Source organism: Zalophus californianus, chromosome 15, assembly GCF_009762305.2.
Source record: "Zalophus californianus isolate mZalCal1 chromosome 15, mZalCal1.pri.v2, whole genome shotgun sequence".
Taxonomy (NCBI): Eukaryota; Metazoa; Chordata; class Mammalia; order Carnivora; family Otariidae; genus Zalophus; species Zalophus californianus.
In genome coordinates, this window is record NC_045609.1 from 67,006,546 (window position 1) to 67,030,013 (window position 23,468).

At 37.1% G+C, this 23,468-nt stretch overlaps 1 long non-coding RNA gene across 1 annotated transcript; it reads right to left on the reverse strand.

Moving 5' to 3' along the window:
* Window positions 1-1,102: 1,102 nt before the first annotated feature.
* Window positions 1,103-23,239, reverse strand: LOC113920085. Its single transcript, XR_003519229.2, has 3 exons — window positions 23,117-23,239; window positions 8,295-8,401; window positions 1,103-1,190 (listed from the first exon to the last, which is right to left on the reverse strand). It is a non-coding gene; the product is annotated as an uncharacterized LOC113920085 (long non-coding RNA).
* Between the last annotated feature and the right edge of the window lie 229 nt (window positions 23,240-23,468).

The following is a 23,468-nucleotide window of genomic DNA, read 5'->3' on the forward strand; positions in this document are numbered from 1 at the left end:
ATCATAGAAAAACTATTGAAATCAAAGTATTAAAACGATTAAATAAGCAATATAGTTTTAGGTCTTTATCAGGAGGACATAAAAAGCCAAAAGGTGTACCTATCCAACAAGGGTTTCAAAATAAATGAAGAAAAAATTGCATAATTTAAAAGGAACCAAAAACAAGTGGTTGTGTGTGGGGAGAAGGGATGAATAGCAGTAAAAATACTTACAGAATGATTATGGATGTAGGTCACTAAACATTTGTCCAAACCTTAGAATGTACAACATCAAGAGTGAACCTAATGTAATTGGTGGACTTTAGGTGATTTTGATGTGTCAAAGTAGGTTCATCACTTAAAACAAGTATACCATTCTGGTGAGGTACAAAACAGGGGAAAGTTTTGCATTTGTGGGGCCAGGGAGTATATGGGAAATCTCTCTTTTAAGTTTTCTGTAAACTTAAGACTTCTCTAAAGTCTAAAACAGCAACAGAAAGCACAAATGATGAAGAAATGCAAAATGGTGATCACTTCCTATAACTCATTTCTGGGGTTAACTTTATTCTCTTTACTTGTATGTTTGCCTCAATAAAACTTTAACTAAAAAAGAAGAACAAGTATATCAGGAACTTTCAGTGTTCACCTCAAGGTAAAAGAAAAAATAGACAACAGATCAATGGAACAGAATAAAGTCTAGAAATGGAAAATTTGGAGAGCACATAGAAAATCAAAGTGGTGATAGGTTTGACAATAGGCTTTAAGATAGAGCATCAGAGCAGGGTCTATGAAAGAAGAAACAAAAGTTGGATGTTATTTAAGCGTGGTTTCCAGGGCAAAGTTTTGCCGGTAGAGGAGTCCTATATGACCACACCCTGACAACACTTCCCATGCTCTGCCACTGGCTGGAAGCAATGTGCAAAGCCCATAACCTCGATTCAAACTCCAGTAGATCTTACAGGTGCTAACACATCTAGGCTGTTAGCTCCAACAACACTCCTTGAAGCTAGATGGAAAATTTTTCCTTTAACAAAAATCTAAGCAGCAAAAAGGCAGAAAGTTAGCCAACAACATTAAGATTCTTGTCTGTTGGTGTCTTTTATTCCCATTTCAGTAGATCCTTACCTCCATTAGGCCATGGTGTATGACCTGTATACCTTTAGGTACCCCACTGCATTCCGTATGGATACTGAGTTGGTGCTATTAATGTTCCTAAAAACAAAAACAAAAACAAAACAAAACTGAAACTAAAAAAGACAAAACACCTTACTGATTCTGTGTCAGGCACTAGAGTGTTGTTTTGATGCTGGAGAAATAACGATGAGAAAAATATAGCTCTTCTCTATTTGCAGCCTCAAATTTGCCTCTGAGAGTAAGGGCGTGAAATACAAGTAGGTTGTGATTTGCTATTAACATCTCTGTGTCATGGATACTTTATTACTTTATTGATAGCCTCTCTGAAGACACTGAGACCTTCTTAACATCTCTGTAGTACCTGTCACAGGCACTGAATAGTTATTTTGGGAAGATGCCTCTTTCTAGGAAAATAAAGGATAAATATATCAAAAAGTTGAACATAACAAGAGAAACTGATCACTTCAATAGAACAATACTAAATGGGTCACAAGATAATTCATGTTCAATAGATATTTATTAAATTGAATGAATCTTTTGGGGGTAGTAAGAAAGAATGCTTGTTCTTTTGTCACAGATCTTCCAAATTCATGGGAAACACAAGTTCAAAAAAGATTCTAAATGATTTTGAAAGAAACATGCAAAACCATGGAGAAAATAAATGCATACATGTTGTAGAAAGGGGAGGGATACACGTTGTTTTCTTCAGCCAAATGTTTGCTATTGTATAAATTACTATTTGGTAATTTAGTGTTTGATAAGTGAGCATTTCAGACTAAGGTGGTTGAGGGTGAATGTAGGAATGGGATAGAATGGGAGTTGGGTGACAGATTCATAATTTCTGGACTCAAAACTGGCCTGCAATGGGCACCACTTTTGATTTCACAACCCCAATTTTGCAAGTTGAAGAATTTTGAAAATATTCTGCCAGCATTAATGATCACAGCATCTCACTGGGCAGTTAGGAAGCTATTTGCTTTCCTCTTTCCACTTAAAATTGATGGTTTTTACCTTCAGTTTACTATCTCGGTGCTCTTAGTGGTTTCACACGTTTTGTTAGCTCTTTTTATAAATGATTTATTTTAAACAAATCAAACAACCAAACAAGAAAACCAACTGCTATTTTAGTTTTTGCTGACTGCTAAGGGCCAAGGCCAGTAATTTAGTATGTTTTGCTCTACTGCCCATTTAAAACATCCCGGTAACCTTGGTTGGTAAGTCCTCTGTTTGCCCTTCTGAAAATTACTTCATCTATTTTTTTTTTTTATCTAACTCTGTCCCCCAAAGAATAGGGTTCTGCAGTTCTATCATGACTTAAGGTATTAATCCTTTACATTCTCTCTAAAGAATTCTAATACTTCTGCTTTTAATTCTCCTATTCAAATAGGCAAACCACTCTAAGAAGATGAGGACTCTGCCATCTCATGTTCTCCTTGTGTCCTTTCCAAGGGCATTCAAAGAGAGTGGGGAGCCTAGAGGTAGAGAAGGAAGTCAGGAAGACACTCAGTGGTACTTTTTTGTGTTCCCTGCTGTTGGGATGAGAAAAGTTTGTATGTGATAATAGGGCAGAGGGAACCTAGTTTTGGTGGGACTAAAGCTTGTGCAGTTTGGGTACCCCTATTTTAAACAACATTACAACATTATAAATATAAACTTAGAAACACAAATTTCAGCTTCATTAGTTCCCAGTGAAACTGTTTCATCCACTATTGTAGTTATGCAAAGCTATAAAATTTCAGGGCCTTGTGAATGAAACTGACAGAGCATTTACACTTCAAGAGAGAAGAGACTATGGGCATTTGTGGAGGAAGTGAAGGAGGGACTCCTGTAGGAGTGAGACATGGTTCAGTTCACCCAACCTACCTGGACCCAGCTCGATGTTCTCATCCTTTCACATCACTTCCTCTTGGAACTATTTGGTCTTGAAATTGGCAATTCAATTTGAGCCATAATGTTATATACTGTTGAAATTTATGTTCAACTTAGAATATTTAGAAAAGATGTGAACATAAGTTGTTATATCTGATTCTGCTTCCTTGTGTTTTTACCTTTCTACCCTAATTTGTATGAGAAACTTCATTAACTTAACCTTAGCACAATGAGGATAGTCGCAGTCCTGCTTATGTTTCCCAAGCTCCTAAGTTTTCCTCTAAGGATATCATTACAATAAATTTACTTTTGTTTCTCCCAGTGTTTGTTCTTGAGCCACCCCATCTGCTTTCACTCAAATGGAGTCACAGAATTCACTCATTACGGTGACACCTGAAACCACTGGATTCTATTCACTAGTTCCATTTATTCATAACTTTGAATATTGCAGCTTCTGAATTATTCTGATGAATAATTCCTACATGATACCAGGAGATCTCTTCATTCTTGTAATCCGAAAGTAAACTTGAATTTAAATATCACAAAAATCTACTCTGTAAGGAAAAAATGTAATCTGAAGACCACCCAATTTTAGTAAGTTGTTACATTTAAGTACTGAAATAAGCAGTATTTAAGAGTGTACTAGCTTGAGGGAAAGACATGTAAGCAAAGATGTACAACACTGCTTAGTTTATATTTTGAAACAACTTGTATACATTTCAAAATATACATATGTATGTGTATTTCTGTGTACACACACACACACACAGACACACACACACACAGAATCTAGGAGAAGCCCAAGGAGAAAATGGGAAGAATGGCCTGGAAAACAGTAATTACTAGATTATTACTTGGGAGTGTATTTAGAAATGTTCCTAAACTGGTATGATTATAAAATACAGAATCTATTAGAAAGCAGTTGTAAGAATCTTAAAACATGCTTATGGAAAAAGAAATGTAACAAACTAGCTTTCTCTTGGCAGTTTTTTAAGTACTTGAATTTTTTTTAAATTTATTTCAACTAAAAAAAAGGTGTGGAACCCAACACGGGGCAGATCCCAGGACCCTGAGATCATGACCTGAGCTGACACAAGGAGTAGGCCACTCAAATGACTGAGTCGCCCAGGCTCTGTTTTTAATTTTTTTAAGATACCTCCTTACTGTTTTCCCAAGTGGTTGTACCAAATTACATTCTCACCAACAGCACACCAAGGTTCTCTCTCTCTTTTTTTTCACATCTCACTAACATTTGCTTTCTTTTTGATTATAGCCATCCTAATAGGTGTGAAGTGATATTTCATTGTGATTTTGATTTATATTTTCCTCATGACTAATGATATAGAATACCTTTTTCTGTACCTGTTTGCCATCTGTATGTCTTTTTAGCTCTTGAGCCACTGGTGATCACTGTCTATCTTCTTTGGAAAAGTGTTTATTCAGATATTCTGCCTGTATTTTAGATTGTTTATTTGTTATTGAATTGTATATTTTGGATATTAGCCTCTTAGATACATGATTTGCAAATGTTTTCTCCCACTCAGTAGGTTGCTTTTTTGTTCATGCTTTCTTCTGCCCTGTGGAAGCTTTTTAGTTTGATGTAGTCCTACTTGTTTTTTTGGTTTTGTTGCTTTTGCTCTTGATGTCAGATTAAAAAAGTCATCACCAAGGGCACCTGGGTGGCTCAGTCGGTTGAGCGACTGCCTTCGGCTCAGGTCATGATCCTGGAGTCCCGGGATCAAGTCCCACATCGGGCTCCCTGCTCGGCGGGGAGTCTGCTTCTCCCTCTGACCCTCCCCCCTCTCGTGCTCTCTGTCTCTCATTCTCTCTCTCAAAAAAAAAAAAAAAAAAATCATCACCAAGACCAAGGTCAAGAAACATACTGCCTATTTTCTTCTAGGGACTTTTTATGGTTTCAGGTCTTATGTTCAAGTCTTTCATCAATCTTGAGTTAATTTTTGTGTACGTGTAATTTAGTGTGTGGCTGTCCAGCTTTCCTAGTACTACTTATTGAAGAAAAGGCCCATCCCCCATTGTACAATCTTGGCTCCTTGTCATGAGTTAATCAACTATATACATGTAGGTTTATTTCTGAGCTTTCTGTCCTGTGTCATCGATCTATGTATATGTTTAATACCCAATGCCACAGTATTTTAATTACTATAGCTTTGTAATACAGTTTGAAATCAGGGAGCTTGTGTTCTCCAACTCTGTTCTTTCTCAAGATTGCTTTGGCTATTCAGGGTCTTTTTTGGTTCCATACAAACTTAAGGATTGTTCTATTTCTGTGAAAAATGACATTGGAATTTTGACAGGGATTGCATTGAGTCTGTTCTTTCCTTTGCATAGTATAGACATTCTAACCATATTTCTTCCGGTCTATGAGCACAGAATATCTTCTATTGATTTGTGTATTCTGCATATGTTTTTAAAATTTATCTTAGAGCAGGTAGGTGGTAATAATTCTAATTATTTATAAAAGCTATCTACAGACCTCTGAATTTGAGCCATTTCCATTTGGCCATTTCCAATGCCTGGCAAAATGTTATAATGAGCCTATTTTCAATAATATACACAGTCATTTATCAAAAAAATGTATAGCATAGCCACTGTGTACCAAACACTACAATAATAGAGCTACTATGCATCAAGTACTGGTCTAGGTACCAGAGATGCAATTGAACACAAGAGAAAAGTTTCTATTCTCAGAGTTTATAGCTTTCTTGGAATGATACAATTACCTGTGTGAATGTGTCTAATTCTGTTATAAAGAGAGTAAGGGCTCTGAAGTTCCTATGACATGAAGCAAGTAATACTTAAAATGTCACTCTTCTTTTGTAATCCATCTCTCAAAGTACCCCCAGAATGCATATAATGCTTTTAAATGTGTAACATTCAATTAGAATCCCTGCTGTTGACCTATAGGAAGGAACAGTCTTATTCTCTTTTGGCTCTGGAGACTGTAGCGTTACCTTGTGGCTGCCGGTCTACCCTCTTGTTAGTTTCAGAAATCCATTTTTCTGAGGATCCAGGTTTCAACAACTGTTAGTCATAGAGGGAGGCAGAAGTGGGGAGGGAGGGCATGGGGGTTTTCAAGAAAGCAACACTATCTTACAGTGTGGAACAAGGTCAAACCACTTCTCCAGTTGCCCTCCAACCAGGCTGGCTTGTATTCAAACCCTCATTATATAAATAAAAGGATGACAGTAAACATTCTTCATGGATTAAATATAAATTTGAAGTCCAACTGCCTGAGACTAGATCAACTCTATAGAGGTCATGAAAATCAAAATCTCCAGATACATCACAGCTCAGGGAGAGCCCAGTAAAAGGGAGGAAATTTGCTATTGATCTGGACTACTGCTGACTCCTCAGATTAGTTCTTAATCGTAGTCATTGTTACTTTTTCCTCCTATATTCCTCTTGTTTTTGTTATTTTTTAAAGGATATTCTTCCACTGCTTCCTCCTAAGCTTTCCTCCTAATGACAAACAACCTCTTAATTTATTTTTCTCACTTTAAAAATTTTAAGTGATTTTTTTAGTGTAATCAAGAAGAAATCTTAACAAGTAAATGCAACACAGAAATATTGCAACAAGGAAGACTCCCTAACATTTAGTTCCTTTCTATGGTTGAATGAGTTCCCAGGAGTAATTATAAGAGGCCAATCACCTGAAATTTAGAAATCCAACTGGACAGACTCCTCCATTATGGGCTGCTAGGATTCCCCAACTTCAGCTAAACAACAGTGAAGGGAATAGTCCTTTTTTAAAAGCCAAAACTTTTTTTTTCCTTCTCAATTTCTCTCTGTGCTGAAACTGTTACCTCCTATTGAAATCAGCTCTATCTGTAGTCAGCAAACTTCACTGCTATTCAGTGGCAAAATTTATCAGAAACTAGAACAAAAGAGGAGAGAGAGAGATTCTAGGTGACTCCTGAAAAGAAAAACAACAGTTTTGTCCCATGGTATAAAGGTCAGAATTCTGACTTTTGGGAGAATATGTGATCTATCTTCTTAGTCTACCCCTTATTCTGTAAACAAAAGAAAGTGTTTGAGATGGGGCAGGTCTTGATAATGTTTCATGATGAAATTACCTGTTTATCCATCATACCCTAAAGTGTCTGAGCATCATTTTGTTTTGCCAAAAATCAAAGCTTCCCTCTCCATATAAACTGTTTTGTCCCGGAAATTTCCGGGACAAACCTTGTATCCTTGCTTGTTTGCTTGTGTTTTTATTCATATTCCAGCCTTGTAGAGTATTACAAAATATTTGCCTAGCCTAAGAAAGTATGAAACATGAGTATTCCTACATTGGGGTAGGACTGTAAAGCCCAAGGACAGGTGTTAAGGCCTCCTTCACTGACCACATCAGAAAAACAACCTCTAACATGTCAACATCTGTTCTTTTACAAACCAATATACTGTCCACTTAATACTTACAGTTAATGAAGTACTTTCATCAGTATCTCCTTTAAAATCTTCAATTTGGGTATTAATAGTAACTACATTTCACTAAGGAGGAAACTGTAGCTCAGAGAGGAGATAAAAGTTTGCTCCTTTTCATAAAGCTAGTTAAGTGGCAGACTCTAACTCAAAACTAGATTTGTTGATTCCAAGGCACCTACCCTTCAGTCTGCTACTTGGCTCTTCTCAAGCTTTTGATAGGGCTTTAGCCTCTACTAAAATCTAGCTGATGAATTTTCTGTGGTAAAAACACACTCCCTGAGTACCAATCTATACCTTGTCTGTCTCTATCTATGCCAGGCCAAATGACCACAAACATAACACAGCATTCTCTCTACTTTCAAGCAATGTTTTATTCACAGGGAAATCCTCCTGTAAATTCTCTTGGACTTTGTGCTTTGGGGATGAAAGAATTTAACCTTTCATCTGCTCAATCAAGGTTCTTATTCATCCTACTTACTCACTATGCATGGCTCTTTGACTCTAGTTTTTATTAGTTTTATCTACTACTTTCTCAGATCAGGGCACCCAAGGATATGCATGTACTTGAGAGAGCAGAATATGAGAATAGAAAGAACTTGTTATTTACTAGGTGAAAAAGGAAGGGAAAAACAAGATGATTTTAAGACCAGAGAATCATCAAAGACCTCAAAAGAATGTCAGTAAGGAATAAATAGTGACAGATATAAATTAGTGAACAAGGGATAGGTGTGAGGAGTTTAAATGAACGGCACAGGAGAACACAAGTGTTTCTGAAAAGATCTTAGTAAGCCTTATTTCAGAAGCCTTCAAGGCTGAGGTTCTCTGCATTCATTCTACGCGCTGCTCTGACAGACCAAATATTGTTACCTTCAAAGCCGTTATCAGTAGGATCTAATGTCTCTCATTCGCTGGATATCTCTTAAGCTGTGTGCTGGTATCAGTCTTTTTTGGGCACACTTCTTGAATGCAGGTCCCTGTAACAAAGTTCAGTTTAGATAAAAAAATTCCAAAAAACTGCTTTCATTTTTCCATTGTTTAAGTTATTTATTTAGGTCTCATGGGTTTCTAAGAGCTGCTTTTCTATTAATATACACAGCAGTCTCCAGCCACAACTGACAGAAACAGATCCTAGATGAGATCACAGGGCAGGACAGAACAGCTAGCCAGAACCACCTTATATAGTCCAGAAGGAGCTAAGATGAAGAGTGTTTGGGATTGATTTAATGACTCTGCTCTACTTGTAGAGATAATAATAGAGTAATATATCTTAATAACAGCACATAACTTTATTTCTTGACTAGTACTATAATATGAACATTAGCACATTTTTCAGTTATTTCTTATATCAATGCCATTAAACATTTACTGATACCTTCATTTTTTCACATGATAATTCTGATCCTTAGGTGACTTAAGTGTCTTTCTGAAAATGACTTTCACACACTGCCTGATTCCTAAGTCCTAACCATACCAGGTATGAGTGCCTTGCTGGCTTTCATAGTTGGTGGTATTCTGTGAGTCATGTGTCTGATTCTTATTTTTACCAGCATGATGAGCAAAGTCCGGGAATGAAATGAAATGGATGTAGCTCATAGTCAAGAGGAGGTGCAAAAAAAAAAAAAAAAAAATCAGGCCAACTTCTCAATAGAGTCATGAGTCTATAGGGGCAAGGCAGAGAGAAAAAGTTTGAATATAAATCCAGTGAGATGGAAATTGGCCTGACCAGGCAGAGTCAAGGTCAAAGCAAGGATGAGTGGCAGAGCTTGAAGGAATTCACAAAATTAATCAACACTATATTAGAAAATCTTTGCATTGGGTGCATAATATTGGATCTTTAAAATATGACATAAAATGAGGAAGAGACTGCTAGTTTCTCAGTGTTGAGAGTGAATCACTGGTGGATTTTGATTAATACAGATATCTTTTTATATAAATAGGAATTTTGGAGCAACCAGAAAAAAAATAGAAAGCACTAATAGAGCATCAAACTCATGACTTCCTGGATAAAACATTATGAGCTATATTAAGCCCCATCGAAGTGGTAAATGGATATGTCAACACTTCAGGCAGTCCTAAAATACTATCTGAAATTTGGAAACGATGTGATTATACGCTATGAATGAAGCATTCCTCTTGATGATACTATTAATCAGGTAGTAGATGGAAACAAAAGGAGGAAGGAGGTAAACTTTCTATTCTTTTAATCAAAAACTTACTTGGAAATATTAATTGACTTGAGCGGCAAAGTCAGTAAATCTTGGCTTCCGCAGTGCAAAGGAAGAGCACAGGCTTGAAATCAGAAAGGCAGTGATCAAGTTTAGGCTCAAATGTAGTGGAATGACACCGCTAAAGTGACTTTAATATAAACTTCATTATATTTAATGAACATTACATTTAATGACTTTAATATAAACTCCATTATAAACTTCAGTTCCAGTGTCAAACGATGAGGTGAGGATACCCCCTCGCTAGATTTGTATAAGGAGAGTGTAAAACAGCACACATAAATCACTACTAAGGTATAAGTAGACATTCAACACAATAACGTTTTGTTACTTTGAGTTTGCAATTAGCCCTTCCTGCCAGTTCAGTATTTGCTTCTTTACCAAGTAAAATTCTTGTTGACCAAGACCAAGTTGAATAAGCCTCTCCATTTGCCTCATCGGCTTCAAAAATCAGAAACCTGAAAAGATGCAGTGGTGTATCCTGCTATCCAACCAAATGTTTTTAGACCTATCAATACCACACAATAAATAGTCATTGGATTGGGGAAGTAGGAAACAGAGGGATAATCCAAACCCTGTGGTACATATTGATAAGTACTACCTTTTGATAGCTATTCTCTTATATTTATGGCAAAAAATACATTCCTTATATAGAGAGAGATACTCTGTTACATCAACATCCTTGTATATATTTCATTTGGGATCATAAAATTTCACTTCCTAATCTAACATACAAACAACAATTTGTGAAGACCTGAGTCATATGCAGCTCCCAGTTCTCTGGCTGCTAATTCTTGTAGGAATTTATTCTTGGGGTGCCTGGGTGGCTCAGTTGGTTAAGCGTCTGCCTTTGGCTCAGGTCATGATGCCAGGGTCCTGGCATCAAGACCTGCATCTGGCTCCTTGCTCAGTGGGAAGCCTGCTTCTCTCTCTCCCTCTGCTTGTGCTCTCTCATGCTCTTTTGCTATCTCTCTCTCTCTCTCTCTCAAATAAATAAAAAATAAAATCTTTAGGAAAAAAAGGAATTTATTCTTTCAAGTGGCAAGTTTCTGGATCTTTGACCACTATGCCTGAGATAAGTTGCTTGAACCTCCTTTCTCAAACATTAATCTTAGTTCTTGAGGATTATGCATAATTCTCTGTTTGGGCATCTATCTTCTCTAGTCCTAAACATAGAACCATGAATACTCACCATTGAAGTTAAAGTATGGGGCTGACAAAGGTGTAAACTAATGAACCCCATTTTATCTTTCAGTTGTAATTGGAGAATTCGGTTTGGTTTGTAGGACATTCCTCAGGGTCAGCATCCTCAATTTGTGTTAAGTAGGGATGAAAGCCCATTGTTTTCCACAAACTATTCAGTCAAATGGGGAATGCTTCGAGTTTTTGTGTCACTACCTTCATCTGTTTTGTTTTACATATACTTCATCAGCAAAATCAGTTGATTTAAACAATTTCTGCTATGACTTCACCCTGAAATATTCTATAGTTCTAGTATCTTAAGTGTTAAGCATCTACTATGTGTTTGGTTCCATGGGTTTTATAGGATGTAAATACCTCTCATTAGGGATCCCTATTTCCCCATTTGACCTCCTTTGGTAAACAGGTCAAAGCACGTTCAGAAGAAAAAGGGACAAGTAAGTGGTTATGTGGATTTGTAAATTCCTTATCACCCTCTTGCCCTGAGAACAAGTGAAGAGTATTTTTAATTGTGCTGAGCTACCTGTCCGTGTTGGTTCAGATGCTGGTTAAATTAATTGTGAGTTAAAATAAAGCTGAACCCTCTTTCAAAAGTCAAAAGTATCTTTGTTACATGGTATGGGTCTCTGAAACAGTCCTTCCTTCCTGAAATATGTAGACATATCTCTGGGTGTTATTTCAAAGCTAAACTTTTTTTTCCCCTTGGTTTTTTATTTTGCTCTGACATACTCTTCTACTTGGAGATGAGACTAGCCCACAGACATCAAGTTAATGTCCCAATGTGTATAGTCATGAAGCTGGCAATGTATTTTTGCTTCAGAAAAAAACCTACAAGTTGACATTAAAAATATATTCTAATTCAAGAGAATGTGAGGCAGTGTGAATTTACAGACAAGGACATCTGTACGGGAAGATAAGTTATCAAGGCAGACCCTAGAATGAAGTCCTGCTTTCATCATCTAATGTTTAGTATAGACACTATAACTTCTTGAGAGCAAGTGGGACAGGAACAAAGAAATTTTTCTGAGCTCACACTCCCAACTCTCTGACTTTCTGAATCATTTAATTGGAATCCATGGAAATTTTATTCTTCGTAAGAGGGGGTGTGAGGGCCCCCACTGGGTGGAATATGCAAACACACCAAGAGGAAGGGTGGTCCAAATTTGTTCACCTTGAAACAGTGGATTTACCTCATTTTTACTTTAACTGATTCTTAATGTGGTAAAATAGTAGTCTTTGGGGTTATCCTTTCCCTTCTCTCAGTTGATGGACTTTGAATGGATAGTGTTGATCTTATTCATGAAATAGACCTGACACAGCCAATTGTTCTTTATGCTGGATATACACTAGAATCATTTGGAAAGCTTCTGTTTCTAAAAAGAATGTGTGTGAGGAAATACTGTATTTCATTTATTTCTGTTCTAATCAGAATTACTTATTTCCATTTGCTTTTTCTGGGATTAATTTTCCCTTCCTAGTATTTGAAGGTAGAAAACTCTCTCAAATACTACTTTTAAAAAAATTGGCATTTGTAGCTATCAGTTTGCCTCCAAGCAGTGATGTCAAAGCATCTCAAAAGTTTTGGTGTGTTTTATCTTCATTTTCATTTATCTTGAAGTATTTTTAAAATTTCCTTTTACTTTCTTCCTTGACCCATTGGTTATATGGGGGCATATATAATTTCCACATATTTGTGGCTATTCTAAGTATATGTTACTGATTTCTAACTTCATTGTGGTCAGAAAAACTATATTATATGAGCTCAATATTTTAAATTTATTGAGGTTTGTTTTATGGCCTAGCATATTCTCTATTCTGGAAAATGTTTTATGTGCCATTGAGAAAAACAGTCGCTATGATTGATTTTTGTATAGATTTGTTCAGTCTTATTGGTTAACAGTGTTCGTCAAGCCTCCTAATTCCTTGTTGGTGTTATGACTAGATATTTTGTCAATTATGGGAAGTAGGTATTGATACCTCTAACCATTATTGCTAAATTTTTATTTCTCAATTCAAATCAGTAAATTTTTGCTCTGTGTATTTTAAGGCACTATTAGGTATGTATCTGGTTATAATTGCTGTCTTACTGATAGATGGGCTCTTTTTATCATTATACGATGTATTCCTTGTCCTAGAAACATTTCTTTTCCCCTGAAGGTTTACTTTGTCTGACATTATTTTAGCTACTCCAGGTCTCTTAAAGTTGCTGTTTACATTTTACATGTATATATATATATATATATATATATATATATATATATTTAATTTTCCATCCTTCAATGCATTTTTGTCTCCAAATCTAAAGTGGGTCTCTTTTATACAGCATATTGTTGGAATTTAAAAAAATGATCTCTACTTTTTAATTGTAATATTTAATCCATTCCAATTCAATGTTATGTTGGATATGGGTGGAGTTGTTTCTGCCATTTTGCTTTTTGTTTCCTGTGCATCTTTTTATTCCTTTTTATTGCCTTGTTTATATTAAGTACATATTTTCTAGTGTACCATTTTAATTCCTTTGTTTTTTCTTTACCATGTTCATTTTAAATTAACATTTGTCTTAGAAATTGCAGTTAACTTCTTAAAACAATTTATTTAGAATGCTACCAATTTAATTTCAATTGTGTACAAAAATGTTTCTCTCCAATATAGCTTTATTCTCTTTCTCTTTTGTGTTATTACTATCCCACATGTTACCTCTTTGTAGGTTATATCAATATAATATTATATTTTTTCTGGATTTAGCTATATTTTAAATAACATAGAAGACTCAGATATATTCATGATGTTTCTTATATTTACTGACATTTACTTTTACCAATAGTCTTTATTTTTTCCATGTGAACTTGAGTGGATATCTGGTGCTCTATATTTCATTCTAAAGGATTTTTTTAAATTTTTATTTGTTTGCTTATTTATTTATTTATTTAGGTATGGGTGAAGTCTGCTAGTAACAAATTGCTTCAGTATTTATCTGGGAATATCTTCATTTCTGACTCATTTTTGAAAGATTTTCGTGCATATAAAATATTTAGTTTATAGTGGTTTTCTTTCAGTCCTTTGAATATATCCTCCCACTGTCTTTCTACCTCCATGTTTTCTATCAAGCCTGCTGTTAATCGCATTGAGAATCTCTAGCGTATAATGAATTGAATGTATGTATTGCTGCTTTCAAGATTCTTTTTGTCCTTTTCTTCTGACCCTTTGATTATAGTATCTCTAGGTATGGTTACATTTGAGTTTTCCTACTTGAAGTCTATTGACATTCTTGATTTTGAAGATTGATTTTCTTCAGAGTTGGAAGGTTTTCAGCAATTATTTATCCAAATATTCTTTATTCCCTTTGTCTCTTTTCTCCTTCTAATACTCTCATACTCTGATGGTATTCTGTTTTATTTTTCTTCATTTCTTTTTCCTTTCTATTTGTCAATCTGCCATCTCAAATTTGCTCTATTTTCTAAAATATTAGTTATTGTATTTTAAACTCTGGAATATATTGTATTCTTTTTTTATCAGATTATAATCTCTTTATTAATATTTTCTACTGGGGTGCCTGAGTGGCTCTGTCCATTAAGCATCTGCCTTCAGCTCAGGATCCTGGGATGAAGGCCCAAGTCAGGCTCCCTGCTCAGCAGGGAGTCTGCTTCTCCCTCTCCCTCCCACCCCTCTCATGTGCTCTCTCTCTTTCTGTCTCTCTCAAATAAATAAATAAAGTCTTAAAATATTTTCTATTTAGTGAAATTTCATTTTTATGCTTTCCTTTCGTTCTTTAGACATCTTCCTTTAATTCTTTGTATTTTATTTTATTTTATTATGTTATATTGATCACCATACATTACATCATTAGTTTTTGATGTAGTGTTCCATGATTCATTGTGTATAACACCCAGTGCTCCACGTAGAATGTGCCCTCTTTAATACCCATCACCAAGCTAACCCATTCCCCTACCACCCTCCCCTCTAGAACCCTCAGTTTGTTTCTCAGAGTCCATAGTCTCTCATGGTTCGTCTCCCCCTCCGATTCCCCCTCTTCATTTCTCCCTTCTTACTATCTTCTTTTTTTTTTTTTAACATCTAATGTATTATTTGTTTCAGAGGTACAGGTCTGTGATTCAACAGTCTTACACAATTCATAGTGCTCACCATAGCACATACCCTCCCCAATGTCTATCACCCAGCCACCCCATCCCTCCCACCCCCCACCTTGGTTTGTTTCCTGAGATTAGGAATTCCTCATATCAGTGAGATCATATGATACATGTCTTTCTCTGATTGACTTATTTCACTCAGCATAACACCCTCCGGTTCCATCCACGTCTTTGCAAATGTCAAGATCTCATTCCTTTTGTTGGCTGCATAATATTCCATTGTGTATAAATACCGCTTCTTCTTTATCCATTCATCTGTCGATGGACATCTTGGCTCTTTTCACAGTTTCCCTATTGTGGACATTGCTGCTTTAAACACTGGGGTGCATGTACCCCTTTGGATCCCTATGTTTGTATCTTTGTGGTAAATAGACAGTAGTGCAATTGCTGGATCGTATGGTAGCTCTATTTTCAACTGTTTGAGGAACCTCCATACTGTTTTCCAGAGCGGTTGCACCAGCTTGCATTCCCACCAACAGTGTAGGAGGGTACCCCTTTCTCCGCATCCTCGCCAACATCTGTCATTTCCTGACTTGTTAATTTTAGCCATTCTGACTGGTGTGATGTGGTCTCTCATTGAGCTTTTGATTTGGATTTCCCTGATGCCGAGCGAGGTTGAGCACTTTTTCATGTATCTGTTGGCCATTTGGAGGTCTTCTTTGGAAAAATGTCTGTTCATGTCTTCTGACCATTTCTTGATTGGATTATTTGTTCTTTGGGTGTTGAGTTTGATAAGTTGTTTATAGATTTTGGATACTAGCCCTTTATCTGATATGTCCTTTGCAAATATTTTCTCCCATTTTGTCGGTTGACTTTTGGTTTTGTTGACTGTTTCTTTTGCTGTGCAAAAGCTTTTTATCTTGATGAAATCCCAATAGTTCATTTTTGCCCTGGCTTCCCTTGCCTTTGGCGATGTTTCTAGGTAGAAGTTGCTGTGGCTGAGGTCAAAGAGGTTGCTGCCTGTGTTCTCCTTTAGGATTTTGATGGACTCCTGTCTCACGTTTAGGTCTTTCAACCATTTGGAGTCTCTTTTTGTGTGTGAAGTAAGGAAATGGTCCAGTTTCATTCTTCTGCATGTGGCTATCCAATTCTCCCAAGACCATTTGTTGAAGGGACTGTCTTTTTTCCATTGGAAATTCTTTCCTGCTTTGTCAAAGATTAGTTGACCATAGAGTTGAGGGTCCATTTCTGGGCTCTCTATTCTGTTTCATTGATCTATGTGTCTGTTTTTGTGCCAGTACCATACTGTCTTCATGATGACAGCTTTGTAATAGAGCTGGAAGTCCAGAATTGTGATGCCGCCAGCTTTGCTTTTCTTTATCAACATTCCTCTGGCTATTTGGGGTCTCTTCTGGTTCCATAAAATTTTAGGATTATTTGTTCCATTTCTTTGAAAAAAGTTGATTGTATTTTGAAAGAGATTGCATTAAATGTGTAGATTGCTCTAGGTAACATTGACATCTTCACAATATTTGTTCTTCCAATCCAAAAGCCCGGAACGTTTTTCCATTTCTTTGTGTCTTCCTCAATTTCTTTCAGGAGTATTTTATAGTTTTCTGAAAACAGATCCTTTGCCTCTTTGGTTAAATTTATTCCTAGGTATCTCATGGTTTTGGGTGCAATTGTAAATGAGATCGACTCCTTAATTTGTCTCTCTTCTGTCTTGTTGTTGGTGTATAGGAATGCCACTGATTTCTGTGCATTGATTTTATATCCTGCCACTTTACTGAATTCCTGTAGGAGTTCTAGCTGTTTTGGGGTGGAGTCTTTTGGGTTTTCCACATACACTATCATATCATCTGCAAAGAGTGAGAGTTTGACTTCCTTTTTGCTGATTTGGATGCCTTTGATTTCTTTTTGTTGTCTGATTGCTGTGGCTAGGACTTCTAATAATATGTTGAATAGCAGTGGTGAGAGTGGACATCCCTGCCACGTTCCTGACCTTAGGGGGAAAGCTCTCAGCTTTTCCCCATTGAGAATGATATTTGCTGTAGGTTGTTCATAGATGGCTTTTATGATATTGAGGTATGTACCCTCTATCCCTATACTCTGAAGAGTTTTCATCAAGAAAGGATGCTGTACTTTGTCAAATATTTTTTCTGCATCTATTGAGAGGATCATAGGATTCTTGTTTTTTCTTTTGTTAATATATTGTATCACATTGATTGATTTACAGATGTTGAACCAACCTTGCAGCCCAGGGATAAATCCCACTTGGTCATGGTGAATAATCCTTTTAATGTACTGTTGGATCCTATTGGCTAGTATTTTGGTGAGAATTGTTGCATCCATGTTCATCAAGGATATTGGTCTGTAATTCTCCTTTTTGAGGGGGTCTTTGTCTGGTTTTGGGATCAAGGTAATGGTGGCCTCATAAAATGAGTTTGGAAGTTTTCCTTCCATTTCTATTTTTTGGAACAATTTCAGGAGAATAGGTATTAATTTTTCTTTACAAGTTTGGTAGAATTCCCCTGGGAAGCCATGTGGCCCTGGGCTTTTGTTTGTTGGGAGATTTTTGATGACTTCTTCAATTTCCTTAGTGGTTATAGGTCCGCTCAGGTTTTCTATTTCTTCCTGGTTCAATTTTGGTAGTTTATACATCTCTAGGAATGCACCCATTTCTTCCAGGTTATCTAATTTGCTGGCATAGAGTTGCTCATAATATGTTCTTATAATTGTTTGTATTTCTTTGATGTTGGTTGTGATCTCTCCTCTTTCATTCATGATTTTGTTGATTTGGGTCATTTTTCTTTTCTTTTGGATAAGTCTGGCCAGGGGTTTATCAATCTTGTTAATTGTTTCAAAGAACCAGCTCCTAGTTTCGTCGATCTGTTCTACTGTTCTTTTGGTTTCTAGTTCATTGATTTCTGCTCTGATCTTTATTATTTCTCTTCTCCTGCTGGGTTTAGGCTTTATTTGCTGTTTTTTTCTCTAGCTCCTTTAGGTATAGGGTCAGGTTGTGTATTTGAGACCTTTCTTGTTTCTTGAGAATGGCTTGTATTGCTATATACTTTCCTCTTAGGACTGCCTTTGCTGCCTCCCAAAGATTTTGAACAGTTGTGTTTTCATTCTCATTGGTTTCCATGAATTTTTTAAATTCTTCTTTAATTTCCTGGTTGACCCATTCATTCTTTAGTAGGATGCTCTTTCGCCTCCGTGTATTTGAGTTCTTTCTGAATTTCCTCTTGTGAACGAGTTCTAATTTCAAAGCATTGTGGTCTGAAAATATGCAGGGAATGATCCCAATCTTTTGGTACTGGTTGAGACCTGATTTGTGACCTGGGATGTGATCTATTCTGGAGAATGTTCCATGGGCACTAGAGGAGAATGTGTATTCTGTTGCTTTGAGATGGAATATTCTGAATATGTATGTGAAGTCCATTTGGTCCAGTGTGTCATTTAAAGACTTTATTTCCTTGTTGATCTTTTGCTTAGATGAACTGTCCATTTCAGTCAGGGGGGTGTTAAAGTCCCCCACTATTATTGTATTGTTGTCAATGTGTTTCTTTGCTTTTGTTATTAATTGCCTTATATAATTGGCTGATCCCATGTTAGGGGCATAGATATTTACAATTGTTAGATCTTCTTGTTGGATAGACCCTTTAAGTAGGATATAGTGTCCTTCCTCATCTCTTATTACAGTCTTTCATTTAAAATCTAATTTGTCTGATATAAGGATTGCCACCCCAGCTTTCTTTTGGTGTCCATTAGCATGGGAAATCGTTTTCCACACCCTCACTTTCAATGTGTGGGTGTCTTTCGGTCTAAAATGAGGCTCTTTCAGACAGCATATCAATGGGTCTTGTTTTTTAATCCAATCTGATAGCCTGTGTCTTTTGTTTGCGGCATTTAGCCCATTTACATTCAGGGTAACTATTGAAAGATATGAATTTAGTGCCATTGTATTGCCTGTAAGGTGACTGTTACTGTATACTGTCTGTGTTCCTTTCTGGTCTATGCTTCTTTTAGGGTCCCTCCTTGTTTCGAGGACCCCTTTCAATATTTCTTGGGAGGGCTGGTTTCATGTTTGCAAATTCCTTTAGTTTTTGTTTGTCCTGGAAGCTTTTTACCTCTCCTTCTATTTTCAATGATAGCCTAGCTGGATATAGTATTCTTGGCTGCATATTTTTCTCGTTTAGTGCTCTGAAGATCATGCCAGTCCTTTCTGGCCTGCCAGGTCTCTGTGGATAGTTGTGTTCCCAATCTAATGTTTCTACCATTATAGGTTATATATCTCTTCTCCTGAGCTGCTTTCAAGATTTTCTCTTTGTCTCTGAGACTTGTAAGTTTTACTTAGATGTCGGGGTGTTGACCTATTTTTATTGATTTTTAGAGTGGTTCTCTGTGCCTCCTGGATTTTGATGCCTGTTTCCTTCCCCACATTAGGGAAGTTCTCTGCTATTATTTGCTCCAATATACCTTCTGCCCCTCTCTCTCTTTCTTCTTCTTCTGGGATCATAATTATTCTAATGTTGTTTTGTCTTATTGTATCGTTTATCTCTCGAATTCTGCCCTCGTGATCCAGTAGTTGTTTGTCCCTTTTTTTCTCAGCTTCTTTATTTTCCATCATTGGGTCTTCTATATCACTAATTCTCTCTTCTGCCTCATTTATCCTCGCAGTTAGTACCCCCATTTTTTTATTGCACCTCATTTATAGCCTTTTTGATTTCAATTTGGTTAGATCTTAGTTCTTTTATTTCTCCAGGAAGGGTGTCTCTAATAACTTCCATGCTTTTTTCAAGCCCAGCTAGTATCTTTAAAATCATCATTCTGAACTCTAGGTCTGACATTATACTAATGTACGTATTGAGTAGGTCCCTGGCAGACGGTACTAACTCTTATTCTTTTTGCTGAGGTGATTATTTTCATCTTGTCATTTTGTCCAGAGGAGAATAGATGAATGAGAGAACAAAATGCTCACAGGTTAACAATGTCCCCAGCAAATATACTCTAAACAAATCAGAAAAGACCTGAAACCATGGGAAAAGAAAGGGAAAGAAAGAAAAAAGAAAGAGAGAAAAAAAGAAAAAGATAAAAACAAACAAAAACAGAACAAAATTAAAAAAACAGAATATGATCAAATATGATCAGGCTGGTGCATAGATCAGTGCCACACATTAGATTTTGGGTGTATTTTGGTTGTTAGAAGAAAGTGCCTCCTAAAATTTTAAAGAAAGAAAGACTTATATATGTACAAAATAAGGGTTGATACAATGAAGGGATGGAAGATGACCGTAAAGGTGAAAATTATAAAAGATTTTATAAAAGGAATTGATAAGAAGTTATTTGAAAAAAGAAAGAAGAAGATTTAAAAAAAAAAAAGAAAAGGAGAAAAAAAGGGAGAGAATGTTATCAGGCAGGAGACTAGAACAAAGCCATACACTACTGATTAACATATATTTTGATCTGTTAGAAGAAACTGTATCTCAAAATTTTAAAGAGAGAACAACTTATATATATATGCCAAAAATAAGGGTAACTACTATGAAGGGATAAAATATGACTCTGAAAATGAAAAATAAAAATGTTATTTTTTTAAAAAAGGGATTGATAAGATGTTGGTTGAAAAAGGGACAAAGAAAAATTAAAAAAAAACAGTTAAAAAATTTAACTTTGAAAAACTAATGAATCATGGTAAAAAAACCATGAATTCTATGTGCAGTATTCCCCTAGCACTGGAGTTCTCCCGTTCTTGATTGGTAAACTTGGTCTTGGCTGGCTGTTCATGCTGATCTTCTGGGGGAGGGGCCTGTTGCCGTGTTTCCCAAATGTCTTTGCCAGAGGCGGAATTGCCCCACCCTTGCCTGTCCAGGCTAAGGAATCTGTTCGTGTTTGCTCTCGGGAGCTTTTGTTCCCTGCAAACTCTCGGTACAGCTTTGGTGGATGAGAGTGAAAATGGTGGCCTCTCAATCTCTGCCCGGAGGAGCTGAGAACTCGGGGCCCCACTCCTCAGTGCGCCCCCAGAGAAAAGCAGTCACTCCCTTCTCCCCGGTCTCCGGCCGCACTCTGCTCACCCGGACTGTGACCGAGTGTTTCTATCTCTGGCACCCGACCCCGTGTGGAGTCTCCAAACCCAGCAGATCCCTGCGGTGCACTCCCGTGCCGCTCCTCCCGGGGGAGGAAGGGGAGTCTCCCCAGCTCTGCCGCTTGTTGGGTCGCTGGTGGAGGACCAGTGGCCTGACTGGGCCGCGGATCACGGTTTATGGCCACCCCGAGCTGCGAGCCCGAGCCTCGGCTCTGTCTCTGCAGCCGGCTTCCCCGCTCTGATACCTGGGAGCTCTGCCGCACTCAGGCACCCATGGTCTTTCTGTGACCCCGAGGGTCCTGAGACCACACTGTCCCGCGATACCTCCCGCTTAGCCACTGGAGCAATGTCCCTCAGTGGAGCCAACTTCTAAAAGTCCCGATTTTGTGCTCCGTGGCTCTATCACTTGCCAGAAGTGGCTGACAGAGGCCCCCTCCCCCGCCGTCTATCCTCCCGAATATCGCCTTGGATTCACTTCTCCACACGTCCTACCTCCAGTAAGTGGTCGCTTCTCTGTTCAGAGAGTTGTTGCTACTCTCCTCTTTGATCTCCTATTGAGTTCGTAGGTGTTCAGAATGGTTTGATCCCCATTCAGCTGAATTCCTGAGACCAGACGAAATCCAGGTCTCCTACTCCTCTGCCATCTTGCTCCGCCCCTCTCATTAATTCTTTCTTGCCATCAAGGAAGATCTAACATGTAGTTGGAGTCAATGGACAGTCACTGATTTATCAATATGAACTAATATTACATTAACTAATGAAAGTTGTTTTGGGGTCTTGTTTCAAAGTGTTTTAATTTGACATGCAATGATGAATATATATTGATAGCCAAGTTTTAAGGACAAAGATATGGGTTCCCCTTCAGATTAACTGCCATATTTGCTGTGTAATTATTCCTCTAAAAGTGTGTTGATGAGAGTTGTGTTCTGTTATTAGCACTCCCTTTCCTGTAAAATTCATTTGTCACATGAAATGCCCAAAAGACACATCTTTGATGCCATTTCACCTAGGGCTTATACTTTTCTTTTAACAATATTTGGGTGATTCGGTTTTCTGAGGCTGTACCTCATAACTTTCTATCCCAGGAATCATATGGTTATGATTTCTGTGGTGACAAGAGTTGCCTCAGTTGTTTCAAACAAAGGAGTCCTTTCCCTTGGCCTCTATAAGTAATCCAGGCCACACTTAAATTTGGAGGCTGGAATAAAGAATGCTAATTATTTCTAGCAACTCCAATCGTAGAATGCAGTATTGGTACTACAGAATACTAGAACTTTACAATATCAACATAATGTCTCAATCGGTTTAATCCTCAGCTCCTCAATGGCTACTTAAGCAATGAAAAAAAAGTTTACTGATAAAACGTCCTCTAGTTATTATATAACTATATTAGCATGACCAAGAGGATTAAAATAACAAATAGCAATTCTATCCACATTTTTTTCCCCAACAGCTTACTGTAGAGAAGAAATAGACTAGCTGGTATGAATACTGAGATACAATAATGGTATGCTTTTGGAAAAAGAAAGCATGTGGAGAAAATATCTTTTATTTACCTTTTTAGAGTAACGTTTGATCCTTAGGTGAGGCATTTGGAGACAGTGTGGCCAGAAAGAAAGGGATTTTATTAATGCAGGATGATTTTTGCATAGGGAACTACTAAAGTAATTTAAATAATTCTAGTGTATTATTAACATAACTTTGCAAATAACAATGTTTAGACTGGAATATCAAGACAAGAGAAGAAAAAGTGGGTTTGAGGGAAAAACAGGAGTTATCTGTTTCCAAATTAAGAACACCCACGAGATTTAGGGTCTAGAAGAGACCTTGAAAGATAATGGTAGCCTTGAGCTTCCCAAATTTTAGATATGAAGTGGTGAGCTAGAAAAGGCTATTCTTTCAGCCTCCAGGAGGATGTGTGTATTTTTAGACATTTTGTATGTAAGAATTATTTTAAATTAAACCCTGATTTATTACAATGTGCAAGAAATAATTTGCCTTAATTGTATAAATAAAAGTTAATATGTCAAAGGAGCTCTATTCTTTGCCATAGTTAACTTAAATCTGTGTCATAAACCCACAGATATTTACCTTGGTTCTTTCTTGCCATAAACTATGCACCAGAGAGTAATGTTTGATAATCACTGAATGAGCTTCTTGCTGCCTCATAGGTTTTGAGATTAGGAGAGTGGAACTCAGAAAACTCAAGTCATGTTCATAAGTAATGACAGAGCCAGAGCAAAATTCTACCTTCTGTAACTACTGGTCCTTCTGATGAAGATTCCAATACCATAGTTACTGGGCAGAACCTGGAGAGAGGAGGCTTCCTGGTCTCAACTGTTCCAGTTCTTTACTGGACGAAATTGGTCTCTGGATTAATGATGCCTGGTTCTCTTATGAGAGTCAGATCTCCTTTCCTCCCCACTCCCTTTCCTAACCTCCT